This window comes from Palaemon carinicauda, chromosome 22 (genome assembly GCF_036898095.1).
Source record: "Palaemon carinicauda isolate YSFRI2023 chromosome 22, ASM3689809v2, whole genome shotgun sequence".
NCBI classification, from domain to species: Eukaryota; Metazoa; Arthropoda; class Malacostraca; order Decapoda; family Palaemonidae; genus Palaemon; species Palaemon carinicauda.
In genome coordinates this window covers 2091780-2101055 of record NC_090746.1, presented here as the reverse complement: position 1 = coordinate 2101055, position 9276 = coordinate 2091780, and the positions used below count along the sequence as shown (strand labels likewise).

Sequence of the window (9276 nt, the reverse complement as noted above, 5' to 3'; positions counted from 1 at the left end):
ATATATATATATATATATATATATATATATATATATATATATTAACGACAAATCGCTGGAACGTGCCATGTCTCAAGATGACAGCAGGCCGGGAGGAAAAAGGAAACGAAGATTGGACTAGCGCTTTTATGTTATTATTACACCTCTTCACGGTCTTATGAAGAGGTGTAATAATAACACGAAAGCGCTAGTCCAATCTTCGTTTCCTTTTTCCTCCCGGCCTGCTGTCATATATATATATATATATATATATATATATATATATATATATATATATATATATATATGCATATATATATATATATATATATATATATATATATATATATATATATATATATACACACATACATATAAATATGATAACGCCCACGCGTACATCACACAAGCAAACCAGCGTAGTGAGTAAAGGGACTAGAAGGATTATATCCGATTTGTAAGGGGGATACTGCCTGGCACAACGACCAACAAGCAACTGATGCCAGATCGATCAGTCTTTAGCGAGGATTAATCAAGTTGATTGCAGTTGGGTAATAACAAATGGATTTTCTTCTGGTAGTCCGAAGCTTTCCGCGGATCGGTTCGAAGAACATTCTGCTCGGGTGTTTCAAATCTCGTATTGTTTTATTTTGAGTTTTAGTTTTTAAAAATATATTTGTTTCTATATTTTTTAAGGTAACTCAATCTTTTCAGACCTCGTATTTTGTTCCTAATGTCTATCCGAGGACGGAATCTCTTTTCTATAATTCTTACAAGTGGAAACAATAGACCTTTCAACCTAACTGTTTCCTATGCAAACCTTTTATAATCTTTTATTTTTTATTAATACTAATTTTTGTTAAAAAATTACCTATGGAATTTTAAGCATTGTCAAAACCAAATAAGGAAATATAACCCTCACTATCATCGTTATAGAAGCACTGTCATTTTGTTAGATACTTCTCTCTTATTTCCCTTTTAAATCAACTTCTATCCAGCATCGAAGTTCGAACCTGATCCAATTGAAATCTTTAAACATTTCTCAAGGAATTTATTTAAATGTTTTATTGAAACTGAACAATTCACAGCCGTTCCATTGAACGTTTATAATAATTATCCAAATTCCATGTTAATTTATTTGTCAATGGCAGTAGTATTTCTTTCTTTTTAATTTGGATTGTAAAAGGACACCATTAATGTATAATGTGAGAAATATTTATTGCTGAATTGGCTTGAATGAAGGACACTCCAAAATCAAACCATTGTTCTCTAGTCTTGGGTAGTGACATAACCTCTTTGCCGTACCATGGTCTTCCTCTGTCTTGAGTTAGAGTTCTCTTGTTTGAGGGTACACTCGGGCAACACTATTCTATCTTATTTCTCTTCCTCTTGGCATGGTAAAGTTTTTACAGTTTATATAGGAAATGTTTATTTTAATGTTGTTAATGTTCTTACAATATTATTATTTTTTTTCTTATTTCCTTTCCCCGCTGGGCTATTTTCCCTGTTGGAGCCCTTGGGCTTATAGCATCCCGCTTTTCCAACTAGGGTTGTATCTTAGCAAGTAATAATAATAATAAAAATAATAATAATAATAATAATAATAATAATAATAATAATTAGTCTACAATGAATTCCTATTATGGGTCTCCCCCCATTAACGCGATCAATTTCCATGCCCCTCATTATTCATTGACTATCACTACCATGAAAAGGGAGGAAAAAGGATGATAGTTAGATTGAAAGATAAATATTAATCATCGGATCTTATAAATAATCGAATGATTCATGAAAAAGGGGGGCACAACGGTTGCCATGTGAAGACAATTTTTTTTCTTTTTAAATAAACCATTGAATTACGAACATTTGAGAGCGATGCCAGAAAAATGGTACAAACTACAATTGAACAACTGACAGTTCGGAGAAACAGGAAAACATTCGATGGAATAAAAAACTATTCAAACGATTTGGATGAAAGAAGAAAAATTCCAGAGATAATGATTTACCCTTTATACAATTAAAGGTCGGAAATTGGAATGGGGAATTCGAAGAATCCAATCATACATTATTCTCCCGAGGCTACTTTCTCAGTCTTCCGCCAATAACAGAAGAAGGAAAAGCCCTCGGAAGCGATGAAAAGGCATTACTATCTTGGTGGGCAATTTGCATTTTTCATCACAAAAGAGGTCAATTTTTGAAACTAAAGGAACATGAAATAAAGACCTTTTGTGTTCCGGTTTCAGCTGGCCTTGAATAGCTATTATTATTATTATTATTATTATTATTATTATTATTATTATTATTATTATTATTATTATTATTATCATTATTAAAACCTAAACTACAACCCTAGTTGGAAAAGCAAGATGCTATAAGCCCAGGGGCTCCAACAGGGAAAATATTCTGGTGAGGAAAGGAAACAAGGAAATAAATAAGCTGCAAGAGAAGTAATAAATAATCAAAATAAAATATTTCCAGAACAGTAAAATCACCAAGTTAGGTCTTTCATATATAAACTATAAAAATCTTGAAGTAAAAGCAAGAGAAAGAAAAATAAGATAAGAATAGCGTGTCAGAGTGTACCCTCAAGAAAGAGAACTCTAAAATACAAGATAGTGAAAGGCCACGGCACAGAGGCTAGGGCACTACCCAAGCCTAAGGTTGGCCAATTGGGAAGAATATATCAATTAGGGTTGCAAGAAAGCGAGTATTTCATGTGAGTGGTTTTTCTAATAAATAACATACACTTAAGCCCACAGCGCATTACAATACGTTATTTACAGTCTGTAATTTCAGTCTTTCAGAAGAGGATACAGTATACTCCAGTCACGTTTGGCCTAACAACACAACAGTCAATCTTACATACACATTTACTACAATGCTGATGAAAAAGAAGAAATTACAGCATTGCCATTAGTATCTTCTTCAGATGACGTAGAATCCTCTTTGCAAATGACAAATATAAAATTAGAGAGACTTTTGAATGAGCACAATCATGCATTTGGACTATAAGGTTCAGCTCTGGGGCCTTGGAGGCTATTCAATACCTAAGTACAACTTATAAGGAAGCCTAATAGTTACACCAATCATGAACATTGTTAAGGATGATATTCAAATGGGAAAAATGGAAAATTCGCTTATATAATACTATCTGCTGAGTCATCAATAGCCATTACCTGACCGTCCTTGGTCCTAGCTTGCGTGGAGAGGGGGGCTTGTCCGCTGATCATATGTATATATGGACAGTCTCTTGGGAAATTGTTCTGTTTGATAGGGCAATGTTACTGTCCCTTGCCTCTGCCATTCATGAGTGACCTTTAAACCGTTCGCCCTTCTTCTCTCATAAATAAATTAGATTTTCCGTATTATATTTCATCAGTCACACCCACCTCCTTCAACATTCATTTATAATTCTTATATTGTGTCTGTATTAGATCGATTGACCCAACATATGCTGAACGAGTCTCTTACGTGTCCTCTGCAGCTATGAGACATGTTTATTACGTCTTTCTAGAATGGATATATTCTGGCGAGTGACCTTAATCATTTTCTTTTCTTCTCTCTTCCTCTCGACCATAAATGTCAAGGTTGTGAAAGCTATAAATTGCTCCGTAAAAAAAAAAAATCTTCATGATGATTTTGTTTTGCATTAATCTACAGTTAAACAATAGAAAGTATATTCGATCGTAGTAAGAAACTCAATCTCTAAATAGAATATTTCAAGGTACAAAAATAATGGTTGATTTAATTACTGCGGAAAAAAAAGAAAAATAATCATAATAAATTGACATTAAGAATAACAGAATGGATCCCTAGAGATTGCAAAGGAAGCAAGGAAAGGAAGAAAACACGATGGATTGACGAACTAAGAAAGTTTGCGGTTGTGGACTGGCATAGATAGAGACACGAGTGGAAGGACATGTATGAGGTCTTTGTTGTGCAGTGGACATGTAACGGCTTATATATATATATATATATATATATATATATATATATATATATATATATATATATATATATATATATATTTCTCTTCTTTATCTCTTACACAATACATGCTTCAGGTGAAATTAATCCTTGCAGCTTTGACTTCGGCCTCTTATACCTTAAAAATTAATGAACATATCCAATCAATTCATCAAAGTTCTTAGACTCTCTTCAGATCCTTTGGATTCCAATTGCCACTTTCCTAACACCAGAATTTCCCTATATTGATGTCATGAGCTTATCCTGGATCTTTACAAAACTCTTTGTGCCTTATCCTTTTTAAACTTCTTTTTCATTCATTTTCTCCATCCACCTATAATTTCACCCCTTTCTCTCCAACACAAACCCCTTCTACTTTCCTCGCTCTATCTTAACTTTCTCGCCATCTTTTCATCATTAAATCTACTTATTCTCCCAGCTGCACTATGATGACGAATGATCTACCAAGATCTTTTTCCTCGTCAGTTTCCAAAGTGTATTTTTTTACAAAAAATATTTTTAACATTCAATTTTCAGAAGACCCTCTCCATTCTCATTTCTTCCATGATTTCCATATCCAGCACCCACCAATGCATTAAATAACTTACCACATCCAAACTTTTATGGTCTATAAACCAAGAGAGGTAAAGAATCATATTCTCCCTAAACCCTGGACATTCCTAACTTGGAAGCTTGGTTCGTACACAATCAATCTTACAGCTATTTTTCTCCGGTCACGCTCAATCTTATCAATACAAAAATTGAACTAAAAAACTTTTATTGCTTCATCCTTTCCAAGATTCTCCGTAGGGTGCAAGTGTTACAACTAACCCCGTCCCCCTTACTTTTCAGCTACCCCAAGAGATAGAAATTATAGTTCTTAACTTTCTTGTGTCGGTCCGTACCAATCAAACAACTATCTCTATTCAAAAAGGAAAAAAAAAAAACCAGCACACATTCTTACCTTTTGCACCACGTTCACAAAGTCAACCAGCCTGGACACAGCATTTCAGTTCTTATTAGTAACAAAATCAAATGAATATCGTATTGCAATGAATAGATTACTTTCATTTCCTTGGTATCTCACAGGAGTGAAGAAGTAATTGACATTGACCTCAGGCCAAAGGAATCTTTTGACAGATTTTTAAGTTTAAGGGTCGTGGATGAACGGCAGATGCAAGACAGGCCAAAGTCATAAAGACCGACCATACATATTATGACTAGCGTTGAAACTCCCTCCCCTCTGGCTAGGACCAAGGAGGACCAAACAAGGGCTACTGATGACTCAGCAGGTAGGCCTAAAGGCTCCTCAACATCACAGGGATGGTGAGGTTGTTAACACAAGTGAAAAATATTTCGAGCTGCGAACAGGGCTCAATTTTCCTGTACCTTAAACTATTGGTATTTAATAAGCTAGTGATGAACACGTTGTACTGCTTAATATCAACATGGAAGCAGTTAAAAAAAAAAAAAAAAAAAAAAAAAGTCGGACTAAGCTGTTACTACTGGCCTGAATAGTACCTCCCTTACATTGTACATACATCTATACACATACACACACTATACAGTACAGTATATATATATATATATATATATATGTATATATATATATATATATATATTTATATATATATACATATATATATGTGTGTGTATGTATATATATGTGTGTATATATATATATATATATATATATATATATATATATATATATATATATATATATATATATATATATATATATATATATATATATATATATATATATATATATATATATATAACCAGCATCTTCCTACTTTCCAGCCTACTTCCAGGGTGGACCTTGCCAGCCACTTTTCTTGAGCCAAGCATGCACTTCAAGACTAGCATTAAAAAAAAAACAACAGCAGCCTATTTTTCTTACTATATTTTAAAATATTCATCTTATCTATTACCCTGTAAAACATCTTTAGTTCATAGCAACTCACAATTCAAAAGATTCCATCATTGGTATTTTAACATTGTGAATAACGGCAGTTAATTTGTATTCGTGTATTTGGAAGACTTCTAAATGAACATTATCTATACATATTTTTTTGAAATAGAGACGAGACTTAATTAGAATTGATATGCAAAGGCTTACTGGAGGTAAAATGCCACCTTACTTGGCTAATGAACTAATAAAAGTTCTCGTTATTCCAAGTAAAAATACAGATCTTTCCATTAAGGAATACGTGGTTTACTGCATAGCATCTACTAAGAACGATGTGGTAACGTCCCTGACTGGTGAACGCCAAACTAGGGTTGAAGTCCCGTTCAAACTCGATAGTTTCTTTGGTCGCTGGACCTCACCATCCTTGTGAGCTAAGGATGGGGGGTTTGGGGGAGCCTATAGGTCTATCTACTGAGTCATCAGCAGCTCCTAGGTCCTAGCTTGGATGGCGAGGGGGGGCTTGGGTGCTGATCATATGTTTATATGGTCAATCTCTAGTGATATTGTCCTATCAAGCAGTACAATGGTCCTGCTTGCTAGGGCAATGTCACTGTCCCTTGCCTCTGCCATTCATGGGTTACCTTTAAACCTTGAAACCACTGAGACAAGCATTATAATCTTACTTGCGTATTGCTGCTCACTCAGTCGGTTTCCTGCTTTTTCAGGTGGCACTGGAACCCAGCCAGTGCCACTTGAGCAAACGATTTCTGTTATACGACCTTTCCATCAGCATGAAAGGTTTGGATAGAGAGTAGGAGGGCAGGGGAGGTTCAGAAAAGTATTCCGTGACATCAGTATCAAAAGAAAAGCTATATGTGTCCAAGAGTAAAAGGAAATGCGTCACCATAAGGGTTTTCTTACACGCCTTAGGCTAAAAAAAAAAAAAAATTATTTATTTTACTATCAGAAGTACTTTCCTACCCTTATCAATTTTACATTTCTTTCTCAATAAATAATTTGGAATAAGCCAAGCTTATGATCTAAGTCTATTTCTATAGCCAATAACTTAATCAAATAATAAGACTAAAACAAGAGTAACATAATAAGAAATACAAAAAGATCCAATAACAATTAATTATTCTCCAAAGATGAGATAACACCTATAATAATATGGACCAATAGAGCATTAAACTTACGAAAAAAAAAAAAGATTGAATAAAACTGTATTCGTCGAGGCAGTAACGATTCGTACTATTACTAGTTATTAACAACGAATATTAATATTTGCATTTGTAAAGAAAACTAAACGGCAAAACATTCTTCAAAGAATGATTAAAACACAGGAAAAACTTTTGAATTAAATTCATCAGCACTTTAACTTGATTAAGAATATTACTCCAAAGGAAATTAAAGCTTCGTGTTTGCTTCCTTCCTTTCAAGATTGGCTGGCTGAAACCTTTCAAAATCATGGAGGCAGAAAGCTCTGATGATTTATCTCTGGCTCTTTTCTGGTATTTATCAGAGATAACTTCTCCACCTTTGAGAAGGAATTAACTCGTTTTCTCTTTCATTCGCAAAGGGTTTCAGACTGCGATATACCGGTAATCTGATTTCCAAAATTCTTTTCTAGTTTCACTTATCGCAAATGGCGGTTGATATACAAGCAGAATAATATTGTTGTGATTTCCCAAGATACTCTAAATATAATTTTTTACATACGAGTTTGATGGGGAAGTCTTATTCATTGTACTTGTCCATAACAAGATGACATAAATATTGAAAATAAAATAAAACGAATACATTTATCAAAAACCATGAACAATAAGTGTAATGATAAACTACTTCAAAAGAATTCAAACTACATAAAACATCACATTACCAGGAAGTTATTAATGTATTTTCCATCTTAGAAATAGCACCAATTAGGATATTTCAATAATATATTCTAAAGTGGGTCTTCCCTACACCATTGCTAGTTTTGATTAAAAAAAATAACTGATGAGATACATAGCATTATTAAGGCTTCATATAGCTTATTCCTTTAAAGTTAACTAAAGGAACGAGGAGTGAAGAGTAAGTGAAATCCTACGAGGCAGAACCGTAGATTTACACGAATTGTAATCAGGTGATGGATGCTTTGTCTTTTTATTAATCTTCAGGATTTGTTTGTTGAGGGAGTAATTAAAAGCTACCTGTTTGCAGCACATCATAAATATATATATAAGCTTTTATAGATTGCAAAATTATATTGAAATAATATTGATAAATAAAGTCAAAATGTTTCACATTTAATGCGACTGCAAAATCAAATAAGAATATTTTTTTTTTTGGTAGCTAAAATAGCCTGTGTCTAAATTTTTTAGGTATACAAATAACTGGAAATAGTATTGAAACTATGACACAAGAACTACTCAAACATATACATCTACGACACATCTCCATTAGATTTCTATTTTCAAGTGAAGAAGGGTTCGAATTTCTTATAAAAGCCATCCTAAACAAATTCCTAACACTAGGTTGTTCCCTGCCAGGTATCAGAAGTCCTAACCCCTTCTTTGGAAATTTTATTAATCTAATTGAAATACAATCAAAACTAAATAGCAATAATAAATAAATAAATAAATAATGCAATAATAAAGTCCAAATGGCAAAGGGGGGGGGGGATTAAAGAACATAGAATGAATAACAAATACGGAATTAATGAGGATATATTTAGTCAGTCCAACAACACCCTATTGGAATTGCGATCTCAGAGAATGGCATTTATGACTAAATTAAGGAGAAATTTAATAATATAAAAAGCCCATATTATACTTATATCATACTTTCTTCATATTACATAATTTCAAAATGACATAAATTAACAGTATATATGAAAGATATATATATATATATATATATATATATATATATATATATATATATATGCGGGTGTGTGTGTGTGTGTGAGGTATATATATATATGCATGGAAGTAGAATACTTCTCAACTCTAACATGGAAATATATGTTAACAAAAACCCACTATTCGAGAAATTACTTCTGAATGATAATTCTTATGAAGAATGAGTTACTAAACTTTTGCAAAAAAAAAATCGTGAGTACAGTCCCCCGCGACCCCCTACTCCTACACCCCTGATATATATATATATATATATATATATATATATATATATATATATATATATAGATATATATATATATATATATATATATATATATATATATATATATATATGTGTGTGTGTGTGTGTGTGTGTGTGTCTGAGTGTACACACATATGTTTGTGGATATGTACTTCTTATTTGCAGCGCTGGAAGATGTGATAATGACGATCACGAAACGTAGGGATTTATAATAAATGTATTTCTAGAACTGCCTATTTCCCTGTCCATTTTGAGAAATGTAAATTTCTGGC

General features: G+C 32.9%; 1 protein-coding gene across 2 annotated transcripts in view; it reads right to left on the bottom strand.

Annotated features, from left to right (window-relative positions):
• Nucleotides 1–9276, bottom strand: part of LOC137616269 (cAMP-dependent protein kinase inhibitor alpha-like) — a 600285-nt gene that overhangs the window by 179798 nt on the left and 411211 nt on the right. The window lies entirely within an intron of this gene.